Here is a 25,256-nt window from a genome sequence, read left to right on the forward strand (position 1 = left end):
AAAAAACAGGTCACAACTCCTGCAGCTCTGTCGCATGCTGGGTATGTACATAGTCAACGGTAGACTTCGAGGAGACTCCTACAGTAGGTACACCTATTGCTCATCTCTTGTCAGTAGTACTGTAGAATACCATTTTCACTGACCTCTACCCAGAGTCTCTCAGAGCGTTCAGTCAGCCCACTGACACCCCTATCAGATCACAACAAAATCCCAGTCTACTTTAACAGAGCAATACTCAATCATGAGGCATCAAAGCCAAAAGAACTGAGGTAATATTAAGAAATGCTATAGATGGAAGGAATGTAGTGTGGAAACCTACCAAAAAACATTTAGGCAACAAATTAAATTCCTTTAGACAACTTCCTGGACAAAACGTTCCACTGTAATAGTGAAGGTGTAAACTTGGCAGTAGAAAACCTAAACAGTATATTTGACCTCTCAGCTTCCCTATCAAATCAAAAAATGTCAAACAGAAAACCGAAGAAAATGAACAACAATGACAAATGGTTTGATGAAGAATGCAAAATCCCAAGAAAGAAATTGAGGAACCTGTCCAACCAAAAACATAGAGACCCAGAAAACCTGAGCTTATGCCTTCACTATGGTGAATCACTAAAACAATACAGAAATACACTACGGAAAAATAAGGAACAGCATGTCAGAAATCAGCTCAATGTAATTGAAGAATCCATAGACTAACCGCTTCTGGGAAAATTGGAAAACACGAGACAAACACAAAGAATTATCTATCCAATATGGAGATATATGGATAAACCACTGCTCCAATCTTTTTGGCTCTATAACAAAGAACAAACAGCACAAACATATACATGATCAAATATAATTCTTAGAATCAACTATTAAAGACTACCAGAACCCACTGGATTATCCAATTACTGTAACAGGTTTCATCGGAAGGAGTGGACCAAAGCGCAGCGTGGTAAGTGTTCATGATTTTATTTATAAAAAAATAAATAAATAAGGTAAAGCCAAAAGCGCACAGTTCTGTCAGGTACAGAATAACAAAACAGAAAACAACTACCCACAAAACACAGGTGGGAAAAGGCTGCCTAAGTATGATTCCTAATCAGAGACAATGATAGACAGCTGCCTCTGATTGGGAACCCTACTCGGTCAAAACAAAGAAATATACAACATAGAATGTCCACCCCATATCACACCCTGACCTAACAGAGGAATAAAACGTCTCTCTAAGGTCAGGGTGTGACAATTACCTTCAATGAACTACAGGACAAAATAAAAACCCTCCAACCCAAAAAGGCCTGTGGTGTTGATGGTATCCTCACTGAAATGATAAAATATACAGACAACAAATTTCAATTGCCAATTTTTTTATTTAATTCACCTTTATTTAACCAGGTAGGCCAGTTGAGAACAAGTTCTCATTTACAACTGCGACCTGGCCAAGATAAAGCAAAGCAGTGCGACAAAAAACAACAACACAGAGTTACACATGAACAAACGTACAGTCAATAACACAATAGAAAACTCTATGTACAGTGTGTGCAAATGTAGAAGAGTAGGGAGGTTGGAAATTAATAGGCCATAGAGGCAAAATCATTACAATTTAGCATTAACACTGGAGTGATGGATGTGTAGATGATGATGTGCAAGTAGAGATCCTGGGGTGCAAAAGAGCAAGAGGATAAATAACAATTAGGGGGATGAGGTAGTTGGGTGGGCTATTTACAGATTGTCTGTGTACAGGTACAGTGATCGGTAAACTGCTCTGACAGCGGCCAAAGGAAGACTTGGCTTTGGGGATGACCAGTGAAATATACCTGCTGGAGTGCGGGCTACGGCTGGGTATTGCTATAGAAACCAGTGAGCTGAGATAAGGTAGAGCTTTACCTAGCAAAGACTTGTAGATGACTTGGAGCCAGTGGGTTTGGCGACGAATATGTAGTGAGTATCAGCCAACGTGAGTATACAGGTCGCAGTGGTGGGTAGTATATGGGGCTTTGGTGACAAAACGGATGGCACTGTGATAGACTACATCCAGTTGGCTGAGTAGAGTGTTGGAGGCTATTTTGTAAATGGCATTGCCGAAGTCAAGGATTGGTAGGATAGTCCGTTTTATGAGGGTATGTTTGGTAGCATGAGTGAAGGAGGCTTTGTTGCGAAATAGGAAGCCGATTCTAGATTTAATTTTGGATTGGAGATGCTTAATGTGAGTCTGGAAGGAGAGTTTACAGTCTAACCAGTCACCTAGGTATTTGTAGTTGCCCACATATTCTAAGTCAGAACCGCCCAGAGTAGTGATGCTAGTCGGGCGGACGGGTGTGGGCAACAATCGGTTGAAGAGCATGCATTTAGTTTTACTAGCATTTAAGAGCAGTTGAAGGCCACGGAAGAAGTGTAGTATGGCATTGAAGCTCGTTTGGAGGTTTGTTAACACAGTGTCCAAAGAAGGGCCAGATGTATACAGAATGGTGTCGTCTGTGTAGAGGTGGATCAGAGAATCCCCAGCAGCAATAGCGACATCATTGATATATACAGAGAAAAGAGTCGGCCCGAGAATTGAACCCTGTGGCACCCCCGTAGAGAATGCTAGAGGTCAGGACAACAGGCCCACCGATTTGACACACTGAACTCTATCTGAGAAGTAGTAGGTGAACCAGGCGAGGCAGTCATTTGAGAAACCAAGGCTATTGAGTCTGCTGATAAGAATGCGGTGATTGACAGAGTCGTAAGCCTTGGCCAGGTCGATGAAGACGGCTGCACAGAACTGTCTTTTATCGGTGGCGGTTATGAGTATACTTAACATCATCCTCAGCTCTGGCATCTTCCCCAGTATTTGGAACCAAGGACTGATCACCCCAATCCACAAAAGTGGAGACAAATTTGACCCCAATAACTACCATGGGATATGCTTCAACAGCAACCTTGGGAAAATCCTCTGCATTATCATTAACAGCAGACTAGTATATTTCCTCAGTGAAAACAATGTACTGAGCAAATGTCAAATTGGCTTTTTACCAAATTATCGTACGACAGACCACATATTCAATCTGCCCACCCTAATTGACAAACAAACAAACCGAAACAAAGGCAACGTCTTTTCATGCTTTGTTGATTTCAAAAAAGCCTTTGACTCAATTTGGCATGAGGGTCTGCTATACAAATTAATGGACAGTGGTGTTGGGGAAAAAACATATGACATTATAAAATCCATGTACACAAACAACAAGTCCGCGGTTAAAATTGGCAAAAAACACACATTTCTTTTCACAGGGCCGTGGGGTGAGACAGGGATGCAGCTTAAGCCTCACCCTCTTCAACATATACAGTGGAAGTCAGAAGTTTACATACACTTAGGTTGGAGTCATTAAAACTAATTTTTCAACCACTCCACAAATCTCTTGTTAACAAACTATAGTTTTGGCAAGTCGGTTAGGACATCTACTTTGTGCATGACACAAAAAAAATTCCAACAATTGTTTACAGACAGATTATTTCACTTATAATTCACTGTATCACAATTCTAGTGGGTCAGAAGTTTACATACACTAAGTTGACTGTGCCTTTAAACAGCTTGGAAAATTCCAGAAAATTATGTCATGGCTTTAGAAGCTTCTGATAGGCTAATTGACATAATTTGAGTCAATTGGAGGTGTACCTGTGGATGTATTTCAAGGCCTACCTTCAAACTCATTGCCTCATTGGGAAAATCAAAAGAAATCAGCCAAGACCTCAGAAAAACAATTGTAGACCTCCACAAGTCTGGTTCATCCTTGGGAGCAATCTCCAAATGCCTGAAGGTACCACGTTCATCTGTACAAACAATAGTACACAAGTATAAACACCATGGGACCACGCAGCAGTCCTACCGCTCAGGAAGGAGACGCGTTCTGTCTCCTAGAGATGAACGTAGTTTGGTGCGAAAAGTGCAAATCAATCCCAGAACAACAGCAAAGGACCTTGTGAAGATGCTGGAGGAAACAGGTACAAAAGTATCTATATCCACAGTAAAACAAGTCCTATATCGACATAACCTGAAAGGCCGCTCAGCAAGGAAGAAGCCACTGCTCCAAAACCTCCATAAAAAAGCCAGACTATGGTTTGCAACTGCACATGGGGACAAAGATCGTACTTTTTTGAGAAATGTCCTCTGGTCTGATGAAACAAAAATAGAACTGTTTGGCCATAATGACCATCGTTATGTTTGGAGGAAAAAGGCGGAGGCTTGCAAGCCAAAGAACACCATCCCAACCTTGAAGCATGGGGGTGGCAGCATCATATTGTGGGGGTGCATTGCTGCAGGAGGGACTGGTGCACTTCACAAAATAGATGGCATCATGAAGCAGGAAAATGATGTGGATATATTCAAGCAACATCTCAAGACATCAGTCAGGAAGTTAAAGCTTGGTCGCAAATGGGTTTTCCAAATGGACAATGACCTCCAAGCATACTTCCAAAGTTGTGGCAAAATGGCTTAAGGACAACAAAGTCAAGGTATTGGAGTGGCCATCACAAAGCCCTGACCTCAATCCTATAGAAAATGTGTGGGCAGAACTGAAAAAGCGTGTGCGAGCAAGGAGGCCTACAAACTTGACTCAATTACAACAGCTCTGTCAGGAGGAATGGGACAAAATTTGCCCAACTTATTGTGGGAATCTTGTGGAAGGCTACCCGAAAGGTTTGACCCTAGTTGAACAATTTAAAGGAAATGCTACGAAATACCAATTGAGTGTATGTAAACTTCTGACCCACTGGGAATGTGATGAAAGAAATAACTGCTGAAATAAATTGTTCTCTCTACTATTTTTCTGACATTTCACATTCTTAAAATAAAGTGGTGATCCTAACTGACCTAAGACAGATAATTTTTACAAGGATTAAATGTCAGGAATTGTGAAAAACTTACTTTATATGTATTTGGCGAAGGTGTATGTAAACTTCTGACTTCAACTGTATATTAACGAATTGGCGCCGGCACTAGAACAGTCTGCAGCACCTAGCCTCACACTACTAAAATCTGAAGTCAAATGTCTACTGTTTGCTGATGATCTGGTGCTTCTGTCACCAACCAAGGAGGGCCTACAGCAGCACCTAGATCTTCTGAACAGATTCTGTCAGACCTGGGCCCTGACAGTAGATCTCACTAAGACCAACATTAATGGTGTTCCAAAAAAGGTCCAGTCGCTAGGACCACAAATACAAATTCCATCTAGACACCGTTGCCCTAGTGCACACAAAAAAACAATACATACCTTGGCCTAAACATCAGCGCCACAGGTAACTTCCACAAAGCTGTGAATGATCTGAGAGACAAGGCAAGAAGGGCCTTCTATGCCATCAAAAGGAACATAAAATTCAACATACCAATTAGGATCTGGCTAAAAATACTTGAATCAGTTATAGAACCCATTGCCCTTTATGGTTGTGAGGTATGGGGTCCACTCACCAACCAATAATTCACAAAATGGGACAAACACCATTGTAAATTCAACCATATTTATCTTTATTTATTTTCCATTTTGTACTTTAACCATTTGCACATCGTTACAACACAGTATATATACATAATATGACATTTAAAATGTCTTTATTATTTTGGATCTTCTGTGAGTGTAATGTATACTGTTCATTTTTATTGTTTATTTCTCTTTTGTTTCTTATCTACTTCACTTGCTTTGGCAATGTTAACATATGCTTCCCATGCCAATAAAGCCCTTAAAATGAATTGAATTGAATTGAATTGAGAGAGAGAGAGGAACATCTAATTCAGGAAAATGTGTGAGAGAAAACAAAAAGTTGCCTGTGTGTGTGTGTGTGTGTGTGTGTGTGTGTGTGTGTGTGTGTGTGTGTGTGTGTGTGTGTGTGTGTGTGTGTGTGTGTGTGTGTGTGTGTGTGTGTGTGTGTGTGTGTGTGTATTGCAGTATAAATATTGTGTTGTGCTTCAGTAACGTCTCTTCCTGTGTCTCCAGTAGCAGCACGCTCTTCTATTTATTTTCCTTCAAGATGGATGAGTTCTTATCAAATAAGCAGACACCGCCTACCGGCACACTGTCCAACCACGCGCTCCCCACGGATGTCCTGCCCCCGGCCCACTGCCCTGTTACACATCCTGTCACTCACACGTGCTGACAGCCTTCCTAGCCATTCTAATAAGCACAACAACTTTAGCTTCAATGACAGACTACACAGCCAGTCAAATTATCAACACTATCTTTCACAGAGAATTCCAACCCATCACAGTAGGACTGGGAACTGTGTTATGTTAGTACAGTAGGACTGGGAACTGTGTTATGTTAGTACAGTAGGACTGGGAACTTTGGTATGTTAGTACAGTAGGACTGGGAACTGTGTTTGGTTAGTACAGTAGGACTGGGAACTGTGGTATGTTAGTACAGTAGGACTGGGAACTTTGGTATGTTAGTACAGTAGGACTGGGAACTGTGTTAGGTTAGTACAGTAGGACTGGGAACTGTGGTATGTTAGTACAGTAGGACTGGGAACTGTGTTTGGTTAGTACAGTAGGACTGGGAACTATGGTATGTTAGTACAGTAGGACTGGGAACTTTGGTATGTTAGTACAGTAGGACTGGGAACTGTGGTATGTTAGTACAGTAGGACTGGGAACTGTGTTTGGTTAGTACAGTAGGACTGGGAACTGTGTTATGTTAGTACAGTAGGACTGGGAACTGTGTTAGGTTAGTACAGTAGGACTGGGAACTGTGGTATGTTAGTACAGTAGGACTGGGAACTGTGTTATGTTAGTACAGTAGGACTGGGAACTGTGGTATGTTGGTACAGTAGGACTGGGAACTGTGGTATGTTAGTACAGTAGGACTGGGAACTTTGGTATGTTAGTACAGTAGGACTGGGAACTGTGTTAGGTTAGTACAGTAGGACTGGGAACTGTGGTATGTTAGTACAGTAGGACTGGGAACTGTGTTTGGTTAGTACAGTAGGACTGGGAACTGTGGTATGTTAGTACAGTAGGACTGGGAACTTTGGTATGTTAGTACAGTAGGACTGGGAACTGTGTTAGGTTAGTACAGTAGGACTGGGAACTGTGTTAGGTTAGTACAGTAGGACTGGGAACTGTGTTTGGTTAGTACAGTAGGACTGGGAACTGTGTTATGTTAGTACAGTAGGACTGGGAACTGTGGTATGTTAGTACAGTAGGACTGGGAACTGTGTTAGGTTAGTACAGTAGGACTGGGAACTGTGTTTGGTTAGTACAGTAGGACTGGGAACTGTGTTGTTAGTACAGTAGGACTGGGAACTGTGTTGTTAGTACAGTAGGACTGGGAACTGTGGTATGTTAGTACAGTAGGACTGGGAACTGTGTTAGGTTAGTACAGTAGGACTGGGAACTGTGTTATGTTAGTACAGTAGGACTGGGAACTGTGTTAGGTTAGTACAGTAGGACTGGGAACTGTGGTATGTTAGTACAGTAGGACTGGGAACTGTGTTATGTTAGTACAGTAGGACTGGGAACTGTGTTAGGTTAGTACAGTAGGACTGGGAACTGTGTTAGGTTAGTACAGTAGGACTGGGAACTGTGTTAGGTTAGTACATTAGGACTGGGAACTGTGTTAGGTTAGTACCAATTCTCCCTCCCTCTCACTTCCATGCTCTACCTAGATGTGTGTGTGTGTGTGTGTGTGTGTGTGTGTGTGTGTGTGTGTGTGTGTGTGTGTGTGTGTGTGTAGTGAGCGCGAGACAGAGAGAAGAAAGAGAGATGGTAACAGAGTTCGTATAAGAGCGCAACCATGTGAGGTGGATTGCAAATGTGTGTGAGTGGAAGAGAATGTGAGTTAGTGTGTGTTAGTGTGTGTTAGTGTGTGTTAGTGTGTGTGTCATCTCAGTATGTGTGTTAGTGTGTGTTAGTGTGTGTTAGTGTGTGTTAGTGTGTGTTAGTGTGTGTTAGTGTGGGTGTCATCTCAGTATGTATGTTAGTGTGTGTTAGTGTGTGTTAGTGTGTGTTAGTGTGGGTGTCATCTCAGTATGTGTGTTAGTGTGTGTTAGTGTGTGTTAGTGTGGGTGTCATCTCAGTATGTGTGTTAGTGTGTGTTAGTGTGTGTTAGTGTGGGTGTCATCTCAGTATGTATGTTAGTGTGTGTTAGTGTGTGTTAGTGTGTGTTAGTGTTGGTGTCATCTCAGTATGTGTGTTAGTGTGTGTTAGTGTGTGTTAGTGTGTGTTAGTGTGGGTGTCATCTCAGTATGTGTGTTAGTGTGTGTTAGTGTGTGTTAGTGTGTGTTAGTGTGGGTATCATCTCAGTATGTGTGTTAGTGTGTGTTAGTGTGTGTTAATGTGTGTTAGTGTGTGTTAGTGTGTGTTAGTGTGTGTTAGTGTGTGTTAGTGTGTGTTAGTGTGTGTTAGTGTGTGTTAGTGTGGGTGTCATCTCAGTATGTATGTTAGTGTGTGTTAGTGTGTGTTAGTGTGTGTTAGTGTTGGTTTCATCTCAGTATGTGTGTTAGTGTGTGTTAGTGTGTGTTAGTGTGTGTTAGTGTGTGTTAGTGTGGGTGTCATCTCAGTATGTGTGTTAGTGTGTGTTAGTGTGTGTTAGTGTGTGTTAGTGTGGGTGTCATCTCAGTATGTGTGTTAGTGTGTGTTAGTGTGTGTTAGTGTGTGTTAGTGTGTGTTAGTGTGGGTGTCATCTCAGTATGTGTGTTAGTGTGTGTTAGTGTGTGTTAATGTGTGTTAGTGTGTGTTAGTGTGTGTTAGTGTGTGTTAGTGTGTTAATGTGTGTTAGTGTGTGTTAGTGTGTGTTAGTGTGTGTTAGTGTGTGTTAGTGTTGGTGTCATCTCAGTATGTGTGTTAGTGTGTGTTAGTGTGTGTCAGTGTGTGTTAGTGTGGGTGTCATCTCAGTATGTGTGTTAGTGTGTGTTAGTGTGTGTTAGTGTGGGTGTCATCTCAGTATGTGTGTTAATGTGTGTTAGTGTGTGTTAGTGTGTGTTAGTGTGGGTGTCATCTCAGTATGTGTGTTAGTGTGTGTTAGTGTGTGTTAGTGTGTGTTAGTGTGTGTTAGTGTGTGTTAGTGTGTGTTAGTGTTGGTGTCATCTCAGTATGTGTGTTAGTGTGTGTTAGTGTGTGTTAGTGTGGGTGTCATCTCAGTATGTGTGTTAGTGTGTGTTAGTGTGTGTTAGTGTGTGTTAGTGTGGGTGTCATCTCAGTATGTGTGTTAGTGTGTGTTAGTGTGTGTTATTGTGTGTTAGTGTGTGTTAATGTGTGTTAGTGTGTGTTAGTGTGTGTTAGTGTGTGTTAGTGTTGGTGTCATCTCAGTATGTGTGTTAGTGTGTGTTAGTGTGTGTTAGTGTGTGTTAGTGTGGGTGTCATCTCAGTATGTGTGTTAGTGTGTGTTAGTGTGTGTTAGTGTGGGTGTCATCTCAGTATGTGTGTTAGTGTGTGTTAGTGTGTGTTAGTGTGGGTGTCATCTCAGTATGTGTGTTAGTGTGTGTTAGTGTGTGTTAGTGTGTGTTAGTGTGGGTGTCATCTCAGTATGTGTGTACACAGAGAGTTGTGAGAGTAAATAAACCCTGTGCAGCAGGGGCACACGTGGCGTTATTATCAGAGCTCAGAGAAAATACTAACGCCCCCCCCCCCACGACCCCCCACCACCACACCCCTCTCTCCCCCTGACTCCAAACACTCCCCCAATTCCACACATGGCTCCAATAAAAGGGTTATTTTTAGGACTTTTTGGGGAAGAATTTCAATCAGTTGTAGCATTGTGTATGCTGTGCTCTGATAGGCTGATAGTTTGTTTAGCACCATGTGCAGAGCAGAGTGAGGTTTTCCAGAACTAGCCATGTGTACTTACACCTCTCTCCCCAAAGTGACCCCCACACAGCACCAGAGGGGCGAGATCAGAGACGGTTTGGGTCATTCCTGGTTTTCCAGACTCACACCGCTAGATTGCGATCATATCCGAAGCCGAACAGCCTGGTGGTTGGGACTTCTCTCTAAAATGGCCGATATGAAACGCAAATGCCAATGTTCTGTGGAATCACTTACTTTGATGGTTAAAAAATCCACTAAATAAAGTTTGGTTTGCAGACCACAGATAAAACACAGACAACCTGTGGTACACTAAAGCATTCTTTCTCTTTATATGTCACACACACACACACACACACACACACACACACACACTCATTAATCTGGGCAGACTCAGGAAACCGCTCCAGTGAGCTGGCTAGAGGCCCTGAGAGTGAGGAGGGGGGAGGGAGGGGGAGAGAGTGAGGGAGGGAGGGAGGGAGGGGGAGAGAGTGAGAAGGGGGGAGGGAGGGGAGGGAGGGATCAAAGCCACGATGAGAGCAGCAGACTAGCTGAAAAGAAACAGCAGAAGAGGAAGAAAAGAGAAAGGAAAATGTCCTTTGACCTGGAGCTCTGAGAATACAGGAAGGAGAGAGTCTTTGACCTGGAACTCTGAGAATACAGGAAGGAGAGAGTCTTTGACCTGGAGCTCTGAGAATACAGGAAGGAGAGAGTCTTTGACCTGGAGCTCTGAGAATACAGGAAGGAGAGAGTCTTTGACCTGGAGCTCTGAGAATACAGGAAGGAGAGAGTCTTTGACCTGGAGCTCTGAGAATACAGGAAGGAGAGAGTCTTTGACCTGGAGCTCTGAGAATACAGGAAGGAGAGAGTATTTTCTCTGGAGCTCTGAGAATACAGGAAGGAGAGAGTATTTTCTCTGGAGCTCTGAGAATACAGGAAGGAGAGAGTCTTTGACCTGGAGCTCTGAGAATACAGGAAGGAGAGAGTATTTTCTCTGGAGCTCTGAGAATACAGGAAGGAGAGAGTCTTTGACCTGGAGCTCTGAGAATACAGGAAGGAGAGAGTCTTTGACCTGGAGCTCTGAGAATACAGGAAGGAGAGAGTCTTTGACCTGGAGCTCTGAGAATACAGGAAGGAGAGAGTATTTTCTCTGGAGCTCTGAGAATACAGGAAGGAGAGAGTCTTTGACCTGGAGCTCTGAGAATACAGGAAGGAGAGAGTCTTTGACCTGGAGCTCTGAGAATACAGGAAGGAGAGAGTATTTTCTCTGGAGCTCTGAGAATACAGGAAGGAGAGAGTCTTTGACCTGGAGCTCTGAGAATACAGGAAGGAGAGAGTCTTTGACCTGGAGCTCTGAGAATACAGGAATGAGAGAGTCTTTGACCTGGAGCTCTGAGAATACAGGAAGGAGAGAGTCTTTGACCTGGAGCTCTGAGAATACAGGAAGGAAAGAGTCTTTGACCTGGAGCTCTGAGAATACAGGAAGGAGAGAGTCTTTTCTCTGGAGCTCTGAGAATACAGGAAGGAGAGAGTCTTTGACCTGGAGCTCTGAGAATACAGAAAGGAGAGAGTCTTTTCTCTGGAGCTCTGAGAATACAGGAAGGAGAGAGTATTTTCTCTGGAGCTCTGAGAATACAGGAAGGAGAGAGTCTTTGACCTGGAGCTCTGAGAATACAGGAAGGAGAGAGTCTTTTCTCTGGAGCTCTGAGAATACAGGAAGGAAAGAGTATTTTCTCTGGAGCTCTGAGAATACAGGAAGGAGAGAGTATTTTCTCTGGAGCTCTGAGAATACAGGAAGGAGAGAGTATTTGCTCTAGAACTCTGAGAATACAGGAAGGAGAGAGTATTTTCTCTGGAGCTCTGAGAATACAGGAAGGAGAGAGTCTTTGACCTGGAGCTCTGAGAATACAGGAAGGAGAGAGTCTTTGACCTGGAGCTCTGAGAATACAGGAAGGAGAGAGTATTTTCTCTGGAGCTCTGAGAATACAGGAAGGAGAGAGTCTTTGACCTGGAGCTCTGAGAATACAGGAAGGAGAGAGTCTTTGACCTGGAGCTCTGAGAATACAGGAAGGAGAGAGTCTTTGACCTGGAGCTCTGAGAATACAGGAAGGAGAGAGTATTTTCTCTGGAGCTCTGAGAATACAGGAAGGAGAGAGTATTTTCTCTGGAGCTCTGAGAATACAGGAAGGAGAGAGTCTTTGACCTGGAGCTCTGAGAATACAGGAAGGAGAGAGTATTTTCTCTGGAGCTCTGAGAATACAGGAAGGAGAGAGTATTTTCTCTGGAGCTCTGAGAATACAGGAAGGAGAGAGTCTTTGACCTGGAGCTCTGAGAATACAGGAAGGAGAGAGTCTTTGACCTGGAGCTCTGAGAATACAGGAAGGAGAGAGTCTTTGACCTGGAGCTCTGAGAATACAGGAAGGAGAGAGTATTTTCTCTGGAGCTCTGAGAATACAGGAAGGAGAGAGTCTTTTCTCCGGAGCTCTGAGAATACAGGAAGGAAAGAGTATTTTCTCTGGAGCTCTGAGAATACAGGAAGGAGAGAGTCTTTGACCTGGAGCTCTGAGAATACAGGAAGGAGAGAGTCTTTGACCTGGAGCTCTGAGAATACAGGAAGGAGAGAGTATTTTCTCTGGAGCTCTGAGAATACAGGAAGGAGAGAGTCTTTGACCTGGAGCTCTGAGAATACAGGAAGGAGAGAGTCTTTGACCTGGAGCTCGGAGAATACAGGAAACAGAGAGGATGTCCTCCCCCTCGTTTTAATCAACTGGCACAGACACAAGTGCGAATGTGTGTGCGTGTGTGTGTGTGTGTGTGTGTGTGTGTGTGTGTGTGTGTGTGTGTGTGTGTGTGTGTGTGTGTGTGTGTGCATATATTCATAGACAGTGTGCATGTGGAACTTTGTGAGCCTTTGTGTGTGTATACACTCTTAGAAAAAAGGGTTCCAAAAGGATTCATAAGAGAACCCTTCTGGTTCCAGGTAAAAACCCTTTTTGGTTTCAGGTAGAACCCTTTTGGGTTTCATGTCGAACCCTCTGTGGAAAGGGTTCTACCTGTAACCAAATAGGGTTCTTAAAAGGGTTCTCCTACCGGGACATTCCCCAAAATATTCCCCTCTTGTCTCCCCCCTTCCCTCCCTTGTCTCCCCCTCCCTCCCTTGTCTCCCCCTTCCCTCCCCTTCCCTCCCTTGTCTCCCCCTTCCCCTCCTTGTCTCCCCCTTCCCTCCCTTGTCTCCCCCTTCCCTCTCTTGACTCCCCCCTTCCCTCTCTTGTCTCCCCTTCCCTCCCCTTGTCTCCCTTGTCTCCCCCTTCCCTCCCCTTGTCTCCCTTGTCTCCCCCTTCCCTCCCCTTCCCTCCCTTGTCTCCCGCTTCCCTCCCCTTTCTCCCCCTCCCTCCGTTGTCTCCCCCTTCCCTCCTTCCCTCCCTCCCTTCCCTCCCCCTTTCCTCCCCTTTCTCCCCATTCCCGCCCCTTTCTCCCTCTTGTCTCCCCCTTCCCTCTCTTGTCTCCCCTTTCCCTCCCCTTGTCTCCCCTGTCTCCCCCTTCCCTCCCCTTGTCTCCCTTGTTTCCCCCTTTCCCTCTCTTGTCTCCCCCTTCCCTCCCTTCCCTCCCCCGTTCCCTCCCTTGTCTCCCCCTTCCCCCCTTTCTCCCCCTTGTTTCCCTTGTCTCCCCCTTCCCTCCCTTCCATCCCCCTCCCTTGTCTCCCCCATTCCCTCCCTTTTCTCCCCCGTTCCCTCCCTTGTCTCCCCCTTCCCTCCCCATTTCTCCCCCTTCCCTCCCTTGTCTCCCCCTTCCCTCCCTTGTCTCCCCCTTCCCTCCCCATTTCTCCCCCTTCCCTCCCTTGTCTCCCCCTTCCCTCCCCATTTCTCCCCCTTCCCTCCCTTGTCTCACCCTTCCCTCCCACTTCCCTCCCTTGTCTCCCCCTTTCCTCCCCTTTCTCCCCCTTCCCTCCCCTTCCTCCCCCTTGTCTCCCCCTTCCCTCCCTTCCCTCCCCCTTCCCCCCTTCCCTCCCCCTTCTCTCCCTTGTCTCCCCCTTTCCCCCCCTCCCCTCCCCTCCCCTTTCTCCCCCTCCCCTCCCCTTTCTCCCCCTTGTCTCCCCCTTCCCTCCCTTGTCTCCCCCTTCCCTCCCTTGTCTCCCCCTTCCCTCCCTTGTCTCCCCTTTCCCTCTGCCATAAAAAAACACACAAAACAAAACAAAAGAATGCTGTCAGAGAAAGGGAGAGAGAGCGTTCCACCGGCTGGCCTGGGTCAGAACCCTATTTACCTACCGCATGCAGCACTGCTCTCCCTTACAGCACCCAGACCCTCCCCTCAGAGACCTAGCCCCACACACGCACATGCAGGAACACAATACATTCACTTTGCCCAGAAGCAGCACATGGTCCTGGTTAAGAGGCTCTGGGCCCTAAATGAAACCCAATCTCTCATGGAGTTATTCCTCTCATTTCTCAGAAATCATTGGGAAAAAATCATTTCTCTCTCTCCTCTCACTCTCTCCTCTCCCTCCCTCCCTCCCTCCCTCCCTCCCTCCCTCCCTCCCTCCCTCTGTGTCTCTCTCTCTCTCTCAATTCAATACAATTCAATTTAAGGGCTTTATTGGCATGGGAAACACATGTTAACATTGCCAAAGCAAGTGAAGTAGATAATAAACAAAAGTGAAATACACAATAAAAATTAACAGTAAACATTACACTCACAAAAGTTCCAAAATAATAAAGATATTTCAAATGTTAAAGTACAAAACGGAAAATAAATATTTAAATATTTACAATGGCACACTGTGGTATTTCACCCAATAAATTGGGATTGTTTTCGAATTCTTTGTGGATCTGTGTAATCTGAGGGAAATATTTTTCTCTAATATGGTCATATATTTGGCAGGAGGTTAGGACGTACAACTCCGTTTCCACCTCATTTTGTGGGCAGTGTGCACATAGTCTGTCTTCTCTTGAGAGCCAGGTCTGCCCACGGCGGCCTTTCTCAATAGCAAGGCTATGCTCACTGAGTCTGTACATAGTCAAAGCTTTCCTTAAGTTTGGGTCAGTCACAGTGGTCAGGTATTCTGCCAGTGTGTGCTCTCTGTTTAGGGCCAAATAACATTCTAGTTTGCTCAGTTTTAATGTTAATTCTTCACAATGTGTCAAGTAATTATCTTTTTGTTTTCTCATGATTTGGTTGGGTGTAATTGTGTTGCTGTCCTGGGGCTCTGTGGGGTCTGTTTGTGTTTGTGAACAGAGGCCCAGGACCAGCTTACTTAGGGTACTCTTCTCCAGGTTCATCTCTCTGTAGGTGATGGCTTTGTAATGGAAGGTTTGGGAATCGCTTCCTTTTAGGTGGTTGCAGAATTTAATGGCTCTTTTCTGGATTTTGATAATTAGAGGGTATCGGCCTAATTCTGCTCTGCATGCATTATTTGGTTTTCTACATTGTACACAGGGATTTTTTTGCAGAATTCTGCATGCGGAGTCCCATTTTGTGAATTCTTGATTGATGAGCAGACCCTTTCCCCTTTCCTCTCTCTCTCTCTCTCTCTCTCTCTCTCTCTCTCTCTCTCTCTCTGATGAAGTTGCCCAGTAAGAGGAGGAAGGAGAGCAGCCAGGACATTTTTGTGGGTTTTGTGCGTCTATATTGATTACGACTGGAACCATCAGAGGAAAACAGAGACAGAAAGAGAACAATAGCAGACACAAATGGGGGGGGGGGTTCGAGTAGAGTTTTTATTGTTCAGAAATGTGGTGGGTACTCTCTTCGTTCGCTGGACTTTATCCTGCTAACTGTTCCAAATGTCTGAACTGAATTTGGTAAAAGGGCTTTTATGTACTCTGCACCATCGTCTTGAACGCCTTACAAAATACTTTTCAACTGGAAGAACTTGTCCCGATTGGTGTTTTTAAATCACTGATGAATGATCTTGAGACTGATTCCCTGACCTGTCAATGTTTTTAATTTGCTGTTTTTGATTTTGTTATACTCTTGTGAGTTCTATGGTTTTTACTAGATTACTTGTAGTTTTTCATGTTGTTTGTCTGTCATTTTTGTAATGACTTGGTGCTGCCTATCTTGGCCAGGACGCTCTTGAAAAATAGATTTTAAATCTCAATGAGCCCTTCCTGGTTAAATAAAGGTTAAATATTTTAATTTTTTTAAATACACTTACACTTACACAACCAGTCTCTGTTTGCATACCGGTATGGTGAATAAAATACTGTATAGGAAAGAAGGAAACTAGATTGCGACATTGCCGCATTGAGCCAATTTGTCTTCAGTTTGCGTGAGTGGATAAGCACAGCACAATACGATACAAAATAGCTGAACTATCCTTCACAGTTTCCACACTCCTGTGGGTAAATCTGCCTCCCAGTCATGCACTCTCCAGCCCCACTTTGGTCGCTCATTAGGAACATCTCACTTAGGGTAACTGTGTTATTACAGTGTTTGTAGCTCGTTATGGGAGTGTGTGTGTGTGTGTGTGTGTGTGTGTGTGTGTGTGTGTGTGTGTGTGTGTGTGTGTGTGTGTGTGTGTGTGTGTGTGTGTGTGTGTGTGTGTGTGTGAGGGGGGTTAGAGTAGAGTGTGATTCCAGATGTGGTTTTACTGCACTGGCAGGGGTGACAGGGTTGTAAAGAACCTCTCTGGAATAGCCTGGGGGAGAGGGGGAACAAAGGGGGGAGGAGGAGGAGGAGGGAGGGGGAGAGGGGTGAGTGCTGGACAGCTTAGGGCCTTGGGGAGGTGGATGGAGGGAGGTGAAAGGAGAAGAGAGTAGAAGAGGTAAGTGCTGTTTTTAGGGCCTGGGGGGACTGAAATGGAGGGAGGTGGGTGGAGGTGGGGATGGAGGGATGGAGGTGGAGGAGGGAGAGTGAAAGGACCTTTTCTGGCGTGAGCACTCAGCTTTATTGGCTCAGGTGTATGGAGCGTCTGGCTCAGGTACCATAAAGGTATGTGTTTGTATGTGTTTATGCAATAAATATGGCATGAATCAATTTAGGAAAATGTTATGTAGGAGAGTAAAATGAAGTTTCTACAGGAGGATGACTGTGCATTTGTGTGTGTCAGTTGTGGAAAAAGTACCCAATTGTCATACTTAAGTAAAAGTAAAGATACCTTAATAGAAAGTTACTCAAGTAAAAGTGTCACACCCTGATCTGTTTCACCTGTCTTTGTGATTGTCTCCACCTCCCTCCAGGCGTCGCACGTTGGCAGCGGAGAGTGCGTAGAACCAGGAAGCACTGTTTGACATGTTCCTGCACGGCGTCTCGGAAGAGGTTAAGGATGAGCTTGCTGCTCGGGAGTTACCCACGGATCTTGACTCCCTCATTGCTTTGACCATCCGTATCGATGGGCGGGTGCGGGAACGACGGATGGACTGGAAATTCGATTTCGCTCGCACATCCAGAGATTCCACCTTGCCTCCGAGTCATCCCGAAAGTCCCCGACGGTCCCGTTGCCGAGAGCACCCGAGGTTTCCCGACCTTCCTCAAGAATCACCGAAGATGGCCGAGGCACTGTTTCCCGAGCCTATGCAACTAGGCAGAGCTGGGCTGTTGCCAACGGAACAGCAACACAGGATCAACACAAGGAGCTGTCTGTCCTCTTGCCTGGTAAAGACGAGGCTCACCATTAGGAGTGAGAACTCTGGTGGGCCATATGGAGAACTTTTCTGCTTCCCTTTCTCGCACCCCTTGTCATGTCATTCTGCTGTGGGGAAACCAGTCCAAATCTCTCCGGGTCCTCATTGACTCTGGGGCCGATGAGAGCTTTTTGGACGCCACACTGGCTTCTGAGCTGAACATCCCCACTCAGCCCCTCTCCATTCCCATGGATGTTAGAGTGCTGGACAGGCACTCTATAGGTCGGGTCACCCATAACACCACTCACATCAACCTACGTGTGTCAGGGAATCACAGCGACACCATTCAATTCCTGCTCATCAAGTCCCACCAGATTCCCGTGGTTTGGGATTCTCCTGGCTCCAGTGACACAATCCTCTCATCAACTGGTCTACAGGTGCTATCACAGGCTGGAGTCCATTCTGCCACGCCCATTGTCTGAAGTCGGCGTAACCTGCCCCGGGATGTCTTCCTGGGGGCTCGGAAGTTGCTCCAGACCTCTCCGCCATTCCCGCGGAGTACAAGAACCTCCGGGGAGGTGTTCAGCAAGTCCCGGGCCACTTCCCTTCCACCACACCACTCCTACGACTGCAGGATTGACCTTCTCCCTCGCACCACGCCACCCTGGGGACGTCTGTACTCTCTGTTGGGACCAGAGACCAAGACTATGGAGACCTACATTGGGGACTCCCTAGTTACAGGATTTATCCGTCCCTCTTCCTCTCCCGCTGGCGCAGGGTTCTTCTTCATGGAGAAAAAGAACAAGGGGACTCAGTGACATTACGGTTAAGAACCATTATCCTCCACAACTCATTTCCTCGGCCTTCAAGCCGCTCCAAGGGGCCACTGTTTTCTCCGAGCTGGATCTATGAAACACCTTCCACCTGGTGCGGATACGAGAGGGGGACGAGTGGAAGACCGCCTTCAACACAGCCAGTGGCCACCACGAATATCTGGTCATGCCCTTTGGCCTCACCAACGCCCCTGCCGTGTTCCAGGCTCTGGTGAATGATGTTCTCCGCGACTTGTTGAACCGGTTCGTCTTTGTCTACATTGATGACCTCGTCTTCTTCCGCTCCCCCCAAGAACACATGCTCCACATCCAACAGGTTCTCCAGCGCCTTCTGGAGAATCAGTTGTTTGTGAAGGCGGAAAAGTGCAAGTTCCATTGCTCAACCATTCCCATTCTGGGCTACATCCTCTCTGCTGGGAGTATCCAGATGGATCCCGAGAAGGTGAGAGCGGTGGTGGATTGGCCTCAGCCTACATCCAGGGTGCAGCTGCAACACTTCCTGGGGTTCGCCAACTTTTATTGCTGCTTCATCTGGGTTAACAGCACCCTGGCCTCCCCCCTGTCTACGCTCACCTCTACCAGGGTTCCGTTCATGTGGTCCTCTACCACTGACCGGGCGTTCTGGGACCTTAAACACCGCTTAACCACTGCTCCCATCCTGTTTCATCCTGACCCTTCCCGACAGTTTGTGGTGGAGGCCGATGCTTTGGATGTCGGAGTGGGGGCTGTCCTGTCCTAACGTTCTGCCCTGGACCTTAAGCTGCCTCCCTGCGCCTTCTTCTCCCACCGCTTCAACGCCACGGAGAGGAACTATGATGTGGGGAATTGGGAGCTTCTCGCTGTGAAGATGGCATTGGAGGAATGGAGGCACTGGCTAGAGGGGCGGAACACCCGTTCATAGTGTGGACCAACCACAAAAACATGGAGTATCTCAGTACCACCAAGCGCCTCAACTCCAGGCAAGCGAGATGGGCCCTGTTGTTTACCCGGTTCAACTTTTCCTTCTCCTACCGGCCGGGGTCCAAGAACGTCAAGCCGGATGCCCTGTTTTGCCGCTATAACCCCATGGTTACCGCCCCGGAGCCCGAGACCATCCTTCCCACCTCGTGCCTGGTGAAGGCACTCAACTGGGGTATAGGGAAACAGGTCTGGGTGCGCAGCGGTCCCAGCCGAACCCTGGGGGGGAGGGGGCCCAGATAACCGGATGTTTGTGCCTGACGCTGTCCACTCCCTGGTCCTGGAGTGGGCCCATTCCTCAAGGCTTGCCTGTCACCCGGGCTCTTGTTGGGCTCTGACCTTCGCTTTTGGTGGCCTACAATAGTTCTGGATGTTGCCGCGTTTGTCACCGCCTGCACGGTCTGCACACAGAACAAGACTCCCTTCGACAAGCTCCGGCTGCCTGTCAATCACCATCCCTGGTCCCGTATATCCCTGGATTTCGTCACGGGTCTCCCCCCATCTGAGGGCAACACTGCCATCCTGACTGTGGTCGACAGGTTTTCCAAAGCCGCCCAGTTAATTCCTCTCCACAAACTACCCTCAGCCAAGGAGACAGCCCAGCTTATGGTGCAGCACACCTTCCGGATCCACAGACTCCCAGTGGACATGGTCTCCGACCGGGGTCCGTAGTTCTTGTCCCAGTTCTGGAAGGCATTCTGCACGTTCATTGGGTCGTCGGCTAGCCTGTCCTCCGGATTCCACCCCCAGTCCAATGGCCAGTCAGAGCGAGCCAACCAGGACTAAGAGATGACTCTTTGCTGCCTAGTCTCCGCCAAACCTACCACCTGGAGTCAGCAACTGGTATGGGTTGAGTACGCCCACAACACCCTTCTTTGCTCCGCCATGTGTCTCTCGCCTTTCGAGTGTTCCTTGGGATATCAGCCTCCGCTCTTCCCCGAGCAAGAGGAGGAAGTCAGCAATCCCTCTGCCCAGATGTTCATCCGCCTTCGCCGTACCTGGAAGAGAGCCCGGATCGCTCTGTTGAAGACCACTTCCAGGTATAGGCGACAAGTGGATCACCACCAGACCCCTGCTCCATGCTATCAGCTTGGGCAGAGGGTATGCCTCTCCACCCGAGACCTTCCCCTCCGGTTGGAGTCCCATAAACTTTCCCCCTGTTTCATTGGCCCGTTCCCCATCTCTAGAGTTATTAGCCCCCCTGCTGTTCGTCTGTTACTCTCCATATTCACCCTACTGTCCATGTGTCTAGGATTAAGCCCATGTCTCACAGCCCTTTGTCTTCTGTTTCCAGGCACACCCCTCCTCCCCATGTCATCGATAGCCATCCGGCGTACACGGTGAGACGCCTCCTGAGTATTCGACCACGGGGCAGGCGTTTCCAGTGCCTGGTTGACTGGGAGGGTTATGGCCCAGAGTAGAGGTGCTGGGTCCCTGCTAGAGACATCTTGGACCCAGCCCTCATCGCCGACTTCCACCGCCGACACCCTGGTCAATCAGGTATGCACCCAGGTAGGACGCCAGGTGGCGCCCCTAGGTGGGAGGGTACTGTCACACCCTGATCTGTTTCACCTGTCTTTGTGATTGTCTCCACCCCCTCCAGGTGTCACCCATCTTCCCCATTATCCCCTGTGTATTTATACCTGTGTTCTCTGTTTGTCTGTTGCCAGTTCGTCTTGTTTGTCAAGTCAACCAGCGTTTTTGTTCCCAGCTCCTGCTTTTCCCCAGTCTCTCTTTTTATTGCCCTCCTGGTTTTGACCTGACTCTGAGTCCGCCTGCCTGACTGAGCATGTAAGAGTGTGTGTGTGTGTGTGTATGCAAGCATGTATGAGAGAGTGAGTGTGTAGTGAGGGGTGTGTTCTTGGTCTGTGGGTCCTGCAGCTTGTTAGTCACGCTCGTTAATATGCGTCTGCTTTACAGGCTCTGTTCAAAGACTGACATAGCATTTCATCTAGTTCACCTTCTACACACACTACTGAGAATAACAGGAGGAGAGGAAGAGGATGAGAGGAAGAGGAGGAGGAGGTGGAGGAGAGAAGGAAGAGGTGGAGGAGAGGAGAGGAAGTGGAGGATGAGGATGAGGGGAGAGGAGAGGAGGAGAGGAGAGGAGGAACATGAGAACGAGGAGAAGTAAGGTACTAGTGGACGAGAAGGAGGAGAGGAGGAGGAGAGGAGAGGAGGGGATGAGGTAGAGGAGAAGTAAGGTATTAGTGGACGAGAAGGAGAAGTGGAGGAGGAGGAGAGGAGAAGGAGAGGAGGGGAGGAGGTAAAGGAGAAGTAAGGTATTAGTGGACGAGGAGGAGAAGAGGAGGAGGAGGAGGAGGAGAGGAGAGGAGGGGAGGAGGTAAAGGAGAAGTAAGGTATTAGTGGACGAGAAGGAGAAGTGGAGGAGGAGGAGGAGGAGAGGAGAAGGAGAGGAGGGGAGGAGGTAAAGGAGAAGTAAGGTATTAGTGGACGAGGAGGAGAAGAGGAGGAGGAGGAGGAGAGGAGAGGAAGGGAGGAGGTAAAGGAGAAGTAAGGTATTAGTGGACGAGAAGGAGAAGAGGAGGAGGAAGAGAGGAGGAGGAGAGGAGAGGAGGGGAGGAGGTAAAGGAGAAGTAAGGTATTAGTGGACGAGAAGGAGAAGAGGAGGAGGAAGAGAGGAGGAGGAGAGGAGGAGGAGAGGAGGAGGAGAGGAGGAGGAATGGTGAACACCAGGAGGAGAACAGCACACCCCACTCAAACATGCCACGTCACACCATCTTCCACCTGACACAGAGTTTGAGCGTATGACCATTCACTTGCCCTCTCTGCCTCCTTTGCCCTCCCTCTCTCTCTCTCTCCACCTCCCTTGTTCTCTCTTCCTCTTCCAAAGGCACACCAGCACCTCCAGGCCCTGAGAGCAAGGCTTTCTGGGAGATCAGGAACAGATGTGCCTCTTGCCCCACTCTCTATACACACACACACCCTTGACAACAACGCACACACGCACACATGCGCACACACAAACGCACACTCCCCCCTACACATACACACCTCACAGCAGATCAGAACTGGCAGCAGGACCCAGTTGGAGTGACGGTCCAGACCGACCCCGGACCTGACCCCAGCCTGCAACACCTCAGACAGGAAAGGTCCGCAATTGGGTTCAGCTGTGACCCTACTCCCCCGGTCTCCACCCGTCTCATTAAAACACACTGTTTTTAAAGGCAAAGCAACTTTCACTACCACTAAAACCAACACCCTGGAGCTGACACAGGGAGGGAGGGATGGAGGGAGGGGTACAAAGAAAGAACAAAAGATCAAGGTAAAGGAAAAGACAGAAAGGGAGGGAGAGGAAGAGAGAAAGAGGAAAAGTCAGCTTATATCACAAGCAGCTGTTGAAAGGCACCCCGATCCCAGAACGCATTGCCACATGACATCGCTGTCCTAATAAGAGCAGACGGCGTCATGGTTACATCCCATATCAAAACATTCCTAACAACAAGTTTTAATTGCAAGGGGAGGCATTATGAGGTCACTTATTAAAGATAAAGTCATGTCATTGTAGAGTATCTGGCAGTGAACAGGCAGCCTGCTTGGAGCCGAGCTGTTGCGTTTGTGTATAAAAACGTATTTGTCTGTCTAGGCACTTGAACTCTGAAACACTGAGAGAATACAACTCCACTGCTCCACTCTTCGCCTTCAAGACTAATTCCTCCCTTTCATTCATGTCTCTTTTCATTTGTCCCTCTCTTCATTGCTTCATCCCCCTATTTCTTTCTCTCTATTCATGATGGTAAGTGTGTTATTGTTTGGGATTTATCATTGTAGTGTTGTTTATGTATGAATATTGTGAGAAAAATTCATGTGACCACTGAAATATTTAGCTTCTTTGTACTCATGTTTCATGGTGGCTCCAAATAAACTTTTCAAATAATAGTGTGTGTGTGTGTGTGTGTGTGTGTGTGTGTGTGTGTGTGGCAGAGCATGCTGAGGTAGATTAATACGCTGGCTCAGCCGTCCATTCAGCTCTGACTGATCTGCGTCCCAAATTGATTTATGAAAACGCCTCTTAATCAATTACGTGTGGCGAAAGAGGGAGAGAGAATGGAGAGAGGAGAAGAAGGGATCCAAGGGGGGTGAAAGTGGGAAAGAGAGAGGATAGAGGGACAGAGGAGAACCAGAGGGCAAAGAGGAAGGAAAACAAGAGGCAGAGAGAGGTGGTGTGTTGTGGAAAACAGGAGGCAGAGAGAGGTGGTGTGTTGGGGAAAACAAGAGGCAGAGAGAGGTGGTGTGTTGGGGGAAACAAGAGGCAGAGAGAGGTGGTGTGTTGGGGAAAACAAGAGGCAGAGAGAGGTGGTGTGTTGGGGAAAACAAGAGGCAGAGAGAGGTGGTGTGTTGTGGAAAACAAGAGGCAGAGAGAGGTGATGTGTTGGGGAAAACAAGAGGCAGAGAGAGATGGTGTGTTGGGGAAAACAAGAGGCAGAGAGAGGTGGTGTGTTGTGGAAAACAAGAGGCAGAGAGAGGTGGTGTGTTGTGTAGTGTCATGTTAGTTTGCTGGGGAATGAGGTTGCTGTAGTGTCATCACATGTTGGGATAGTTTGTCTATGTTATTGGATATTGATGGGCAGGTACATTATGAATGGCATTGCATGGTGTCAATGCTCTATCTGTTGCTTGATACTGTGTGTGCGTCACTGTTTGGTTAATATCATACAGTGCTATGTAATAACATTGTTATTACTCTGCAATAGTATTGCACTGATGTGGTGCCCTCATAGTAGTGTTGTATCGATGTGCTATAATAGTAGTGTTGTATTGATGTGCTATCATAGTAGTGTTGTATTGATGTGCTATCATAGTGGTGTTGTATTGATGTGCTATCATAGTAGTGTTGTATTGATGTGCTATCATAGTGGTGTTGTATTGATGTGCTATCATAGTAGTGTTGTATTGATTGGCTAAGTAATGGTATAACTCTCGGTTACTGAGAGTTTCTGCAGGTTTCTATTTTGTAGAGAGTATTCAGTTTCAGCAACATGTTGTCTCTATGTTGTTGTGTTAAAGTCGAAGCGTGATCCTTGTGTGTTGGTATCTGCTCTAGTAACACTATAGTTGTGTGTTTTATGAAGTGATATGTGTGTTAATAGCATGGTGTGGGTGTGTGCTGTGATAATGGCCCAGTATTGGGGGAGGGGGGCATTGTTAGAGTTGAGCGGAGCTGCAGTTGTTTAAAAAGTCCTTCTCCTGGCGGCCCCATTGTGCCTCAGACGGGGAGGGGGGGGTCACGCTGGGAGCTCGTTTCTCCTGCCTGTCAGAACTCTATCTGGGATCCAGCCAGAACTAATCAACTCCAATAGGCCTCTCCATTACCCAGCCTGCACTGGGGCCCAGGCAGGGGGCTAAGGGTAGGCCTGTGGGAACAGGAGAGGCAGAGCGGGAGAGACAGAGGGAGGGGGAGATGACCCCCACCCAACACACTCACACACAGACACACACTCCCAGTTCATACACACACACACTCACACACACACACGCACACACCCGTCAGCCCGCATGGCACACACAACACTCCCACTGTTTCACACTGAAGCAATAATAAACACTTGCAATAATATTTTCACAGCAAGCAACAGCCTGCTTCACATCAGAACCTAACACAGCTGTGCTGTACACACACACACGCATGCAGACTCACTTCAAAAACACACTCTTCCTTCTTCACACACCCGCTTATAGAGACATACCATAACAGTCAATGTGTTACTCTCTGGTAGTTTCTGAATTCTGACGACACACTGAGGCTCATTCCGACCAACTGCAATCTTTCAGAAAGACAAAACCTTCCTAAAATGGCTCCTGTACTCAACTCTACATACCAAGGAAAGTGAGTTACAAATTTGATGCATCTAAAAACAAGTCAACCAAAGCTGAATTAATATTGAGACTATGGTCAAACAAACACTACTTAGCTTCCTAACGACAAACTAAACCACTCTGGTAAAAGAAAGTAAATAGCCAACCTCACAGTGGAAACTACATCGCAAAGAAGAGGGAAGTCATAGTTAGTGGCTTTTTATGTTGAGAGAAAGAGGGCACATTCCAACACACAACTCCCTCAACACAAGCCTCGTACTGTGTGTGTGTGGACAGAGTGGTGGTATATGGATGTTGCCCTCTGGTGGAGGC

General features: G+C 46.9%; 1 pseudogene; it reads left to right on the forward strand.

Moving 5' to 3' along the window:
• The first annotated feature begins 16,984 nt into the window (after window positions 1-16,984).
• Window positions 16,985-18,761, forward strand: LOC115195267 (uncharacterized; annotated as a pseudogene).
• Window positions 18,762-25,256: the final 6,495 nt, after the last annotated feature.

This window comes from Salmo trutta, chromosome 6, assembly GCF_901001165.1.
Source record: "Salmo trutta chromosome 6, fSalTru1.1, whole genome shotgun sequence".
In the NCBI taxonomy this organism is placed as follows: domain Eukaryota; kingdom Metazoa; phylum Chordata; class Actinopteri; order Salmoniformes; family Salmonidae; genus Salmo; species Salmo trutta.